The 12567-nt window shown below is 38.8% G+C and overlaps 1 pseudogene; it reads right to left on the reverse strand.

Annotated features, from left to right (window-relative positions):
- Window positions 1–1448: 1448 nt before the first annotated feature.
- Window positions 1449–12567, reverse strand: part of LOC102516666 — a 36950-nt pseudogene continuing 25831 nt past the window's right edge.

The following is a 12567-nucleotide window of genomic DNA, read 5'->3' on the forward strand; positions in this document are numbered from 1 at the left end:
TCAAAGGATTTAAGCAACCAAGATGGGTGAATTTGCAAGATAGGTACTGATATCATGAAGAATGCTGACAACAGTGTTAGAGAAAGGGACACAAGCCTGGGGATGGACAGGAACTAAGAGGAGAGGAGATGCTTGAAAGGAGCCTTGGGAGAAAGAAACAGAGTTCGAGGGAGAATGGTCCACGGCTTAGCCATTGATGAACATGGACAGGCTTTTGAGGGGGAAGAAGAGAAATGGTGTAGATATGGCAACAAATGAATAGAGCCACCCAAGAGGACTACAGGTCCTCAGGTTTCAGTCAGAAAAAGAAATGAAAAAATGCAAAGAGAATGTGGCATTGGAAAATTTGCTGCTGACAAAATGAGATCCTGAGGGAACAGTGTATTGGATACTGAAATGTTGGAGGCTGTGCAGAGCAGACTGGCACTAAGGTTCATTTGATATGGTGTCCCCTGGAAGATGTAGAGGTTACACGGTACTAATTCAAACCTTACGTACATAGCTCTGTACTAACTTCTGTCGTGGTGTCTTATTATTTATTATTTGCAGAGAAATGAGTAGGTCCAGGAGTAATGGAAGAAAGGATTATACATGTATTTTCAAAATGAACCACTAGGGGGCCAGGTGGCAGGGTGACCTCTATACCAGTTCCCGGGGAATACAAAATTATATTCATGGTGGCAGAAAGCTATTCATGATGGTAAAATGTCAATGGTGTCCCAGATACTTTCAATTGTAATAGAGTTTCAAACCATAATCAGAAATATTAATATTGTGCTTAAACTTAACAAATTTTTTCTCAGTTAAATTGCAGAATGATTTATTTGAAAGGGAAAGTTGGACTTACACATACAGCTACTGATTTCAAGGAAAGAAAAATATAGCCACTAAGCTTTTGAGATAATTAACCCCAAGAGATTGAGGTTTCCTGTTGGTTAAGAACTAGTGAGCCACCAAGTGGAAACCTTCCATTATTAGCAAACTCCTCATCCAAAAGTGTGATTGTTTTTTTTCCCCAAAATTAATGTAAAAATGTAACTTTATTATATGTTGAAATCTGTCTACCTATACAATTCTGTGGTCCAACACTCTATTTCAAAGTCACGATGCATGCTTAATTAGGTTGATTTGTGACAGAAACTGAAAATGCTAACTCTCTCCAGGGCTGACATGGTGAGACATCACACAGACTAATGAAATGCTGAAACTGACTTGAGAAAAAAAAACATATTTTAATACATTGAATTGACACATAAGTTGGGCAAGCTATAATTGCGACTCCGTGAGTAGGAAACAGGAAAAAAAAAACCCAAAACAAAACAATAAGCTAAGAGAATAAAATAGAACATCATTATTCCAGGAAATATCTTTGAATTTGAGGGTAGAAAATAAAAGGTTCAGAAAGCAAAAATCTGTATATAGAACAAAAATTCTGCTTTTTTTTTTTAAAAGCATAGTGCTTATTTTTCCAATATCGAGTTTCTGGCATATTTTACAAAAGTAACTCTCAGTAAATATTTGTTTAAATGATTGAGTTTCAGGCTGGAAGAAAAAGACAAACTGATGTAAGATAAAGACACTGAGTAGTTTCATTAACATTGATTTCCTGATTTATGTTTCCTCATTTCATTCCAAATATTCAGAATGTGATCATCTTTATATGTAGAAAATATTAGAGGCATTACATTCAGTAAATATTAAAATAGGCAGGTGTGTGTCTCTGTGCTGTGTGTGTGTGTGTGTGTGTGTATGTGTTTGTGTGTGATGGCAGTACCAGCAGTGTCTCCAAGCCCTCATGTGGTCTAGTGGTCCAGGCCCTTCCCTCTCTGGTGTGCAGCCGAGAGCTCAGAATCTGCCTGCCAGGTCATGATGCCCCTCTGGCCACTGCCCAGCGCTCCTTAGAGGGCTGACCCGGATCCTCAGCACTGACTCTGGAGGAGCTTCCGGGCTGTCTATTGAGCTCCCTGAGCACCTGACCAGCCCGCACACCCCTGACTTAATGCCGATTCTCACAACTGCCCCCCTCTGATCTATCTTCGAGGCCACCAGCCTGAACCCCTGATCACCATTCACCACAGAAACCTCCCAATCATGTTCCATCCTCCTCCTTAAACATCGCAGTTATTTGATGGTACCTTCCCTGTCTCCTCCTGTGCTGTCCTTAACAGCTAACCCTCCTGGGCGTTCTTCTCATTCTAATTCAGTTATTGACAACTTGCCCATCACACCTTCCTCTGATACAATCCCAGTCTCACTTAGTTATTTCAATATCTGCAGAGTTGACCCAGTTAGAACCCTAGCTTCTCAGAGGAGGAGGCTGTCTCAGCTCAAAATCTCAGTCTTCATTCTACCTCCAACCTACTTCCACTGCAGGGTTGTCCATGCTCCAAAACCATCGCACGTGATGTTCCTGCCATCATCTTAATGTCAAAGATCTCATGCTCCATCAACGGCCTCATTCTCCTTTTTAGCTCACTCCTTCTCGTGCTCTGAAAACAACTCTTCAACCCCATAATCCATTGCCCCTACCAACTCTCAAATGTCTTTTAGTCTCTCCCTGTACCCTTACCTATTGAATTAGATTATGTGGCTCATTTCTATATTCACTTCTTGCATATGCCTGAAAATCCCCTGCCCTCTTCTCTCCATTACTGTAGCCCGATCAAGACCCAATTTTAGTTGAATTAAACACCCAAGCTGTTTCATGTGAACATGTGAATAACTTCCTGTATCTGAGGATACTGCACAGTACTGTAGACTGAACTCACTCTTAATCCATGATCACTAGCTTCAAGGAGTCCATTATTGCTGCATATCAGTAATGCTCCATTTTCCTCCTACTCATGTGGATGACTTCACACCTTTTCATTTCACATGACTTCTTATTTTGCTTGAGAAATAGAACAATCAGAAGACACTTTCCAAATGATTCAACCCCACATATTCAAAATACCTAAATCAGTACAAATATCCTGCTTTGTCTCCATTGTAATTGATGTAGTGTCCACTGTCCTGCCTAAGCCTGCTCCTCTGTTTGTGTGCCGCACCCCAGCCCATCTCTCCTACTGTTTAAAGATGGCCAATTTTGAATGTCCTTCAGCTGCCACTCCATTGCTCTATATTCCTAATACCTTTTATAGGAAAAGTCCATTTCTTTCCCTCCATTCACCTGTGAAATGGGTCTACCCAATATTTTCCACACCATTCTGTCTGACTGCTCTTTTCAAGGGAGTCCTTATTTCCAATTTCCAATTGCAAAGATCAGTTCTCATTTCCTCTAACTATATTTAGCCACATTGTTTGAGATAATATAGCACTGTCTTAATATTCTTAAAGTATTTCCTATTTCCTGTGATGATTTTTATAGCCCTGACTCACTGACTGCCACTTCTTAGTTTTATTTTCCTGTCCTTTAATTTCCTCAAATAGAAGAGTGCCCAGGGTCTCATCTGCAGACCTCCCACTTCCCTGTCCAAGCTCCCTTCAAGGTAACCCATCCAGTTTCCTGCTTTAAATGCCATGTCTTTGTTACTGTAATTCAAACACATATATGAAGCTGAGACCTTTCCTCTAGAATGGAAACTTATGCATCTGAATGCCTCTCTCAGGGTTCCCACTTAGCTATTGCAGCCAACATGCCCAAACTGATTTCTTGATTTCCACCCTTCCCAACCATGCTGCTTTTTACACACATTTTCTCATTTTAGATAAATATATTTCAACATTTCAATGGAGCAAAAAAGAAAGCTTAGCATTATCCTCGACTTCTGTTTATCTCTTGATTCACATCCAGTCCTTCAGCAAAATATTGACTCTTCCCTTTAGAAATATATTCCAAATCTGGCCCTTAATTATCACCATCATGTGACTTCCTGGGGGCAGTGTCAGTCACCACCACCTCTAGGATGTACATCATAGCACCTTCCTCACTGGTGTCCTTGTGTCTTCCCTTGGGGTCATACAACAATATACAGTCTAGGAAAAGGACGGAATGGTTCCTCAAAGCAGCACCTGCCAACTAGAATGGAAGTCTCTTGAGGGCTGGGCATTCCATCTGTTACACTTGGCTTTTCTCTACTGCTGTAGAAGAGGGTTTCACTGTTATGAGAGACTCTTCAAGTATTCTTATGTTATATCTTTCATTTTCTGCAATTACTGTAGCTCATAAACTCCATTTTATTTTCAAATTATTAGCACTCCCAACTAACACATCCTTCAGTAGTTTCAGAGAATCATCGACTTTCTATTCCACCTGCCTGATGACTCCAAGACATCAATTATCCCTTTTCCTTTCCCACCAGGTTGCACTTGTGCCCCCCATGCTCCCAGTTTGTAGGCACAGGTGAAAATGAGCTCCTGTCTAACCCTGTGTTGCCTGTGGTCAGGAGATGCCAGTTGAATTCTTATGCCTAATGTCTTAGTGTCTTTCTCAAGCAAGCACTTTTATTTCCTCTCTCATCTAATCATAGGAATTTAGATCCAGTCCATCTGTGCGAGTACAGAAACTGATACCATCATCACCTTTCTATTCTCCTCTCTTCATGTTACTTCTTCCCCAGCTCCACACTCCCCCCAACCCCGGATTCAGAATAGAAGAGAAAATGCTTGGGTTGAGGTGTGTGGATATAGCAGGGGAGAAGATAAAGGAGGATCTTCCTCATTGGTGCTGTTTGAGTTCAGTGCAGCATCTCAAGAATTTGGTAGAAATACACATTTGCAGTCCTCACTGGGTCATATTGAATTAGAAACTCTAGGGGCAAGAGACAACTATTTTTGTTTTAAACAGCTCTTCAGGAGAGTCTAACATAGCTAAACTCTGGTGCAGATAGTGTGAGAATCACTTTTAGAAAAATACGCATTTTAAGATAACAATGCACAGATAATTTTTTTGCTAAACGCATTTAAATCAAAGGGCTTTTATTTTTATTTTCAGTGATTCTCTTAATTTCCTTTGAGAAAAGAGAAATAGTCTTTCAGACTACTTTTTGTCACTGTTTTAACTTCATGCTTTATTAGTTTATATTGATGACATAGCCGTCACTTCATTCTGAGTCAAAGTTAGGGAATTTTCAACTATCCGTGGTGAGTTGTGGGAGGGATGAGAATCTGGGTGCTGGAATACTGTTTTTGTGCTTCAGATTTCACCACATTCTTACTGATTTCTGAGCTTAGATTTTCTCTCTTCATTTGAATTGGACTGTGCTATTTCTGACTCATTAACGCAGTTTAGTTTTTACTCTCCTGTCACTTCCCTAATATTTCCTAATATCTCCTGTCAAGCTCTATTAACCAGAAGTCTAATTTAGCCAAAGGATGAGACAATGTTTTTAATTATGTAGTTTTAAATGAGCACAATGTATGTTGTGCTTAATGTAAATTCTTAAAGAACATGGGCAATTTCAACAATTAGAACACATATGTACTGGTTCATATTAATTTCATGAGTTGTTCATTAATTTCAAAGTTGTTACAACTTGTTACTTACTTGATGTATTTATCCTAGAGAAACCTAACTTGTATCCTTATAACATTCATCCTATCAAAAACATGCTTTATAAAGCATTCAAGATCAAATTCCATAATTTTAAGTTTATTAATGATAGAAAAATAAACTGAGGCATGACAGTAATACCTCTAGCTATCTCATTTTCCCTTTGATGATAAAATTTAAAACAAAGCCTTCTAGACAACCAGAATCATGCTAATAAGGGCCAATAAAATTATCATATTTGACAAAGAATGAATTTTATATTTAAAGGTACATTTACCTCATTTATATAATGCTATCCATATTTTTAAAAGTACATTACTTTTGTAAGTAGATTCACAAATATACTAGCGCTATAAGGCTTAGAACCAGAAATTATAATTAAAGGGTCAATATCTTTAAAAGGATGGATTTATTGGTAAGTGAATATAAGATTGCATGCACTCACTAATTTCTAAGGTATTGAAATGATGAGGTTTCTCTTCATTCTCTTTTGAAAATGTCAAATTTTAAAAACTGATTTTATTTTTTTGGTAAACTTGTGTTTAGATTCCTTTGAAATTGCTCAAAGTACTGTCTACTGTACATCTGTGATGTACATGAATGCTTCTTTTCAGTGTGTTTTAAGGCTTTCCTGTATCAGAGCTTTTAATTTTCTTTTTTTATGAATATTCTAAAATTTTGAGGCTGTTTACAGCCCTTCATTAATGCCCGACAGAACTTACTTTAAGCAGCTGGATAAAAGTCAAGCAAGTGTGAACAGTACAAATTGTACTTCTTAATGTTGTGAGGAAGTGTCTACAAAGCTATTTAAAATGGTCTAAAATTATAGGCCCAGATAACTAGGTCACTTCTGTCATTTAAAAGTTGGTAATTTTTAGCAAGTTTTTATTTAAATAAGGCACTGCTTCCTAAAACTTTGCTTAAAGATCCTAAATGAAAACTATCAGCTGAGATCTGTGAATTTCAGAAAGAGATAATTACTCTACACTTTCAAAATATAATATTAATGTTGTATGTGTGCAGTAGAAGTAATACAGTGGATACTTACATCACCTCTTCTTTCTAAACCTTCAGATATTATTCAGTTATCCTACAAAATTCCATTATAAAGCAAAATATATGTTTTATAACTGTATGTTCAAATTCTGTCTGAGAATTTCTCAAGGATTTATTTAAAACCAATACCACAATGTTTAAATATCCCATAAAAACACATTCACATTTTTCTACTTTAACTGGAAATAACATATTGTAAGCCATTAAATAAAATTTAAGCTTGAAACAGAACATTGTTTTATTTCAGCCCACATGGCTTTAAAATTCATATATTTTTGTTTAAAAGTAGGAAATTAAGTAATCCTACCTACAATGATCATTTTTTGTCATATTTCATACTTGTGGCATCAGTCTTGCAAAGAAATGACTCATGTGGTGTTTGAAGTTGCCTACAAAGCAACTTGCTGTCAATATTGGTGAACACATGCATATGACATCCTAGAAAAGATTAAAAGGTAATTTTTTACAAAAATGTTCAGGTATTTCAAATATAATGAATGGATTCTTACATGGGGAGGGGAGAAAACTATTTACATGAGCAGGTAGTAGAATTTCTCAGTGTAACAATGTGGAAGGTTCTATTTTCCCAAATATCCCAACATCATTTCCCATGTCGCAACCTGTTCCTACCACGGTATTTCAACACTCCCCTAACTGAGAGTTGAGGACTGCACTTCCCTCCTTGAGTGGAAGCAAGCTGTGACTCTGGGGAAAATATCTTCTGTGACTTTCAAGGCTAAGTTTAAAAGACCTCTGATTGTCTTGGGAGGTTTGCTATTGGAACACAGCCACCATGCTGTGAGAAAGGCCAAGCCGCATGGAGAAGTTATACTTAGGGTTCTGGCTGGTAGTTGGGTCTGGTTGACTGCCAGTATCAACCACCAGACATGTAAGGAAGTCATTAAAATATGAATATGAATTCTTATTATAAGTTCAAGTATCAATCTTATTAAAAGGAAAGATATTCATTTGTAGGAATTATTAAATGATTTCCTAGTCTTTCTTCTTTAACTATTAAATTTAAAAGTTAAAATGTAACAGTAAATATAATGAAATAATAAAGAAAAATTATGTTAAATAACTAAAAATGAAAATTTAGATGATTACATTTTTACATTTACATTTACATTGTTCACATGGGAGAATTCTGGCAGAAGAACAAAAAAATGAAATTGAAGAGTGTTTTTGAATTTATGGTTTCTATTTAAAATACGAAAAAATGAAAATAAGTTAAGTAGCTTTTCTGATTTTCCTGAATTAAGAAATTATAATATGTTAATTAGAATTTTAATTACTTGTACTTTTCAGACAGATTAGTAATGGTAAAAAATAATTTCAAATAGCTCCCTTGTATGATAGAGTCACACTTACCTTTGGAATAGGAGTGCAGTCAGTATGATTCTGACATGGTATCGGTGAACACCCATTGACATCAGTTTCACAATTTTGTTTGAGAAAGCCTTCTGGGCATTCCCCAGTATAAGCTCTCATTTTGACTAATTCCCCCTTCCCAACAAGACTGAGAAAAACAATGTTCCATTGACTCCTTACAGAATGGGCCTTAAAAGATGACACACACAAAGAAAATAAATGTGATCATAGGCATGTAGCCAACTTAGTACAGAAAAAGGCTCTAGAGTTCATGAAATCTTTTCTAACACATTTTCCTGGTGTAATTTACATATCATAGAACTCACCCATTGCAAATCTAGAATCCAATAATTTTTGCAAATGTATGGAGCTATTGGACCCTCAGCACCAGTGTTAGCACATCTCCATTAACAAAGAGCTCTTATATGGTCCCTTCTTGTCCCTGGCTCCACCCCCATGTGACCATTCATCTTTCTGTCTCTAGAGATCACTGTTTCTGGGCATTTCATACAAATAGAATGATAACAATGTACTATCTTTTGTGATTGGCTTCTTTTCCTTAGAATAAAGTTTTTGAGGATTTTTCATATTGTATCACTACCTTGTTACCCTTTACTGCCAAAGAATCAATTCAAAACTATACAATATTTTATTTATTCATTCACAAGTTGGTAAACATTTGGGTTGATTTCACTTTTCAACTTTTTTACTGAGATATAATTGACATATAACATTATGTTAGTTTCAGGCTCATAACATAATGATTCAGTATATGTATATATTGCAAGATCATCACCACCATAAATCTAGTTAACATTCATCATAACACATGGTTACAACTTTTTCAAATTCTTCTTTTGTCATTTCATGTCTTCCCTTGTTTACTTCTTGGTCAGTCCAACCAAAACTATGTCAGTTTTGTTTTTATCAAAAGCCAGTGTTTGGTTTTTTTTTTTTATCAATTTCTCTTGTCAGTTTCAATGATTTTGCCATTAATCCTTTCTTTTGTGTCTTTTGGGTTCAGTTTGCTCTTCTTTTTCTAGTCATTCAAGGTAGACACTTAGGCTATTGCTTTAAGACAATTTTCTTTCTTAATGTGGAAATTTAAAACCATAAACTTCCCTGGAAGCATTGTTTAACTAAATTTCATAAATTTTGATATGATGTGAATATGTGTATTCCACTGTGATTCTTCTTTGACTCAGGTTATCTTAGAAATTTGTTTAATCTCCAAATATTTGGAGATTTCTTAAAATTTTTCTGTCATGAATTTCTAATTTAATTCTATTAGGGTTGGAGAGAATGTATCATATGACTCTAATTCTTTCAGACTTGTTGAGACTAGCTTTGTGGCCAAGTTCACTTGTTGACAGATTGTCTACCAACAGCAGAGTTGAACGTATGCGCTCTTGGCACTGATTGCAATGTGAGAGCGGATACCTTCTTAAATTTGTACCCCAGGAAAGTCACGTGCCTTCCACTAACACCCACCCTAAGATTGTGTGACTAGAACAAGTAAAGTAGTGACCTTAATGGCCTAAGTCTGGTAGCCCCACTGCAGCTTTCATAAGAGCAGGATCAATCTGTGTTTCATCGCAAGGTTGAGAGGCATTTGTCAGCTATGGGTCAGCATGATGCTTTGGGCACCCCCTAGTGGCAATGAAAGGTACCTGCAGGACTGGCCTGACAAGCCTTGCCTTACCTGTTAAGTCCTGGGCTTCGAAATGGAACATACTCCTTTACTCCTTGTTGGCCTGATTAGACAATTCACACATGCTGGGGAGAGCTGAATAGGGACATGTTCGACTTCCTGCTAAAAATGGCATACCTGGCCTCCAGAAATTACCTACAGAAAGTAAAAACATATATATATGTATATTTCAAGTTCATAAGCCTTGTCAACCAATCACTTTATAACCTAAGGCCAACACGTATACAAGTTCATTGGAAAAAAAGCTTTAGACAAAACTCCAACTATTGTTACTTAGCAAGAATATATAAGCCAAAGAAAAGAAAAGAAAAGAAAAACTTAGAATATATGCTATTAATGGATTTGAAGCTTGAATTGTGTGCCAGATTCTAAAATATAAAGGCAATATAAAATGTTGAATGATCACAGTATTGACATTGTTATATTAAAATGGCTCAGCATCTAACTTCAGTGTATTAGTACCTGGATAATTATTCTGATCACACAAAGAACAATGAATATGTATTTCTCAATGTTGTGATATACTAACATATTATCATATTAAATAATTATAGGAAATAAAATTTAATTATATTTAAGACATAAAGGTTAGTTAGCATCATGGGAAGAATTATTTGAATAATATGACTTCATATGTATGTAATGCTTGCAGTTTCCATGGCACTTACATTCATAATATCTGATAAAATCCTTAAGATAAGCCTGAGATGTATAAAACATCACTATTATCTAGTTTTATGTTTGAATTTTTTTTAATGAAAAACTCATTTTGCTAGCGGTTAAGCAACTTGCAACATGCCAGACAGTTGGTTGATTAATGCCAGGTTAATAATAAAAAAGTGTGCATTCCACTTAATCCTATTATAATTCACCACAACATACACCCTCTAGATTTGTTCTTTAAAAAAGAGATTAAGACTCAAAAATCACTTGATTGCTAGCATTAGTCTTTTAGACAGTTAGATAAGGAGAGGCACCAGGTACATGAGGTGGAGGAGAGAGAGGATGGTCTCTCCTCTCTAGGTATTTTAGATAATACATTGTAGCAACTCTAAAGAATGAGCCACACTCCTCCCAACCCATGGATTTTTGTTCTTGTTGTTTATTTATTTGCTTGCTTATTTAGTGACTTGGATGTGTTAGGTGATTAGATAAGTGGGTGCACCAGGCAGATAAGGTGGAGGAGAGGGAGGAAGGTCCAGAAAATGGTGACGTGCCTGCCTTCAGCATAAAGGGGATTTGCTTCCTCTAAATGAGTGTTGGCAGGAAACCGCTTAGAACCTGACAGCCACAACTGCATGGTAGTGACAAGGACATAACCTGATGTGACCCAATGCTGACCGTAATATAATTAGCATTGTGGTTTAGACACCACCCGCACCCCAGGCCTTTCTGTGTGCATCATGGGTAGGGACATGTGCAAAAGGGGGTGAACAGGGGGAGGAGCCAAGGTGGCAGAGTAGAGAGACCCCCAGCTTGCCATCTCCCACAAATACACCAAGAATTACATCTACAAGCTCACTGAATCACACAGAACAACTAATGAACTCTGGCAGAGTGTCTCTCATTTCAAAATACAAGAGGGTTCTCAGAAAATCTGGTAAGAAATAAAAGAAAAAACTCAGTGCAGGACCAGTCTTGCAGGGACTGACTGGCACAGGAAGAAAGTTGCCTTCACCCTGGGATGCCCTCTCTATAGCCAGGTGGTCAGTGGGGACAGAAGCGGGGCTTCTGAGGTTCAGAGGAGAAAGTGGCAACTGCGTGGCAGACAGAACTATGGGGAACAGATGCAGAGGGTCCCTGTGACCCCCCAGCCCTAGATGCAAGCCAGCAGGGACAAGCCAGGACTGGCTTCAGGAGATTGGCGAGCAGCCCAGGCAGAGGGCTGGGCCCCAGGGCACAGAGGCAGCCTCGGGGGACTGGAGGGTGGTGTGACTTCTGGCTGGGGGTGTTTGTGGAACAGAACAACCTGGGACCCTCATAAAAAAGCACCACCTCTGGTGTGAGTGAGGGGAGGGGCACAATGAAGCCATGCCACAGCTGCTTTCTCTGCTTCGCTCCATTGTTACTGCATCCTCATAAGGGAGGTCGGGCTTGGTCATAGCCATCACTGCTGTGGGGAGGCAGGGCTGAAGCTGAATCCATACCCAGCGGCCCTGCAACCAGTGGCACAGGCAGGACGGAGATTTGTTTACAGTCCCAGGCAGAGAGGGCAGGTTTGCTCTCTCTGGACCTTCTGTGGACCCACGCCGCTGGGATGAGCATGCAGTGAGCGGAGCCCTGACCCATGGCATGGGCTGGCACAGGCATTCACAACAGGCTGGTGGGCCCTACTGTGTGGGGGGGTGGGGCTGGAGTCGGCACTGAAACCCTGGCATGCCACAGACCCAGGCATGCGACTGCATTCTAGCTACAGTGGTTCCTAGCTCCTCATACTGGCAGGATCTGGACTCGTGGTTACTGGGGCTCCGAACCTGGGGGACAGCAGAGCTGGTGGTTGACATTCCTGCAGCTAAGGTGGAGACAAAGTAAGTGTCAATAAAGAGCATTTTGTCAGCCCCCATACCAAGTGACATATAACTGCCAAGTGGGCATCTCCTGCCTACTCCCTTCCCAGCTGCAGTGCTCCCACCCAGCCCACCACACAGCACAGCTCACAAATGGGTATAGAAGCCAATATTCTAGGGAGCAGACTTGGGTCTGACAAGGCTGTGACAACTACAGAACAAAAAAGGAGGTCCAGCTCAACAACAACAATCAAGGCAGGCACTGAACACCACACCCCTAACCACAGCTCCAATCAAAAGGAGAACAGCCAACACTCACGGAAGAAAGGCATGGCAACCGTCCACATGAAGCACAGCCATGGCAAACAAACTATTAGATGCACGAAGTCTACACAGGAGCACTCCCACTTTAAATAAAAATAAACAAACAA

Source organism: Camelus ferus, chromosome 1, assembly GCF_009834535.1.
Source record: "Camelus ferus isolate YT-003-E chromosome 1, BCGSAC_Cfer_1.0, whole genome shotgun sequence".
NCBI classification, from domain to species: Eukaryota; Metazoa; Chordata; class Mammalia; order Artiodactyla; family Camelidae; genus Camelus; species Camelus ferus.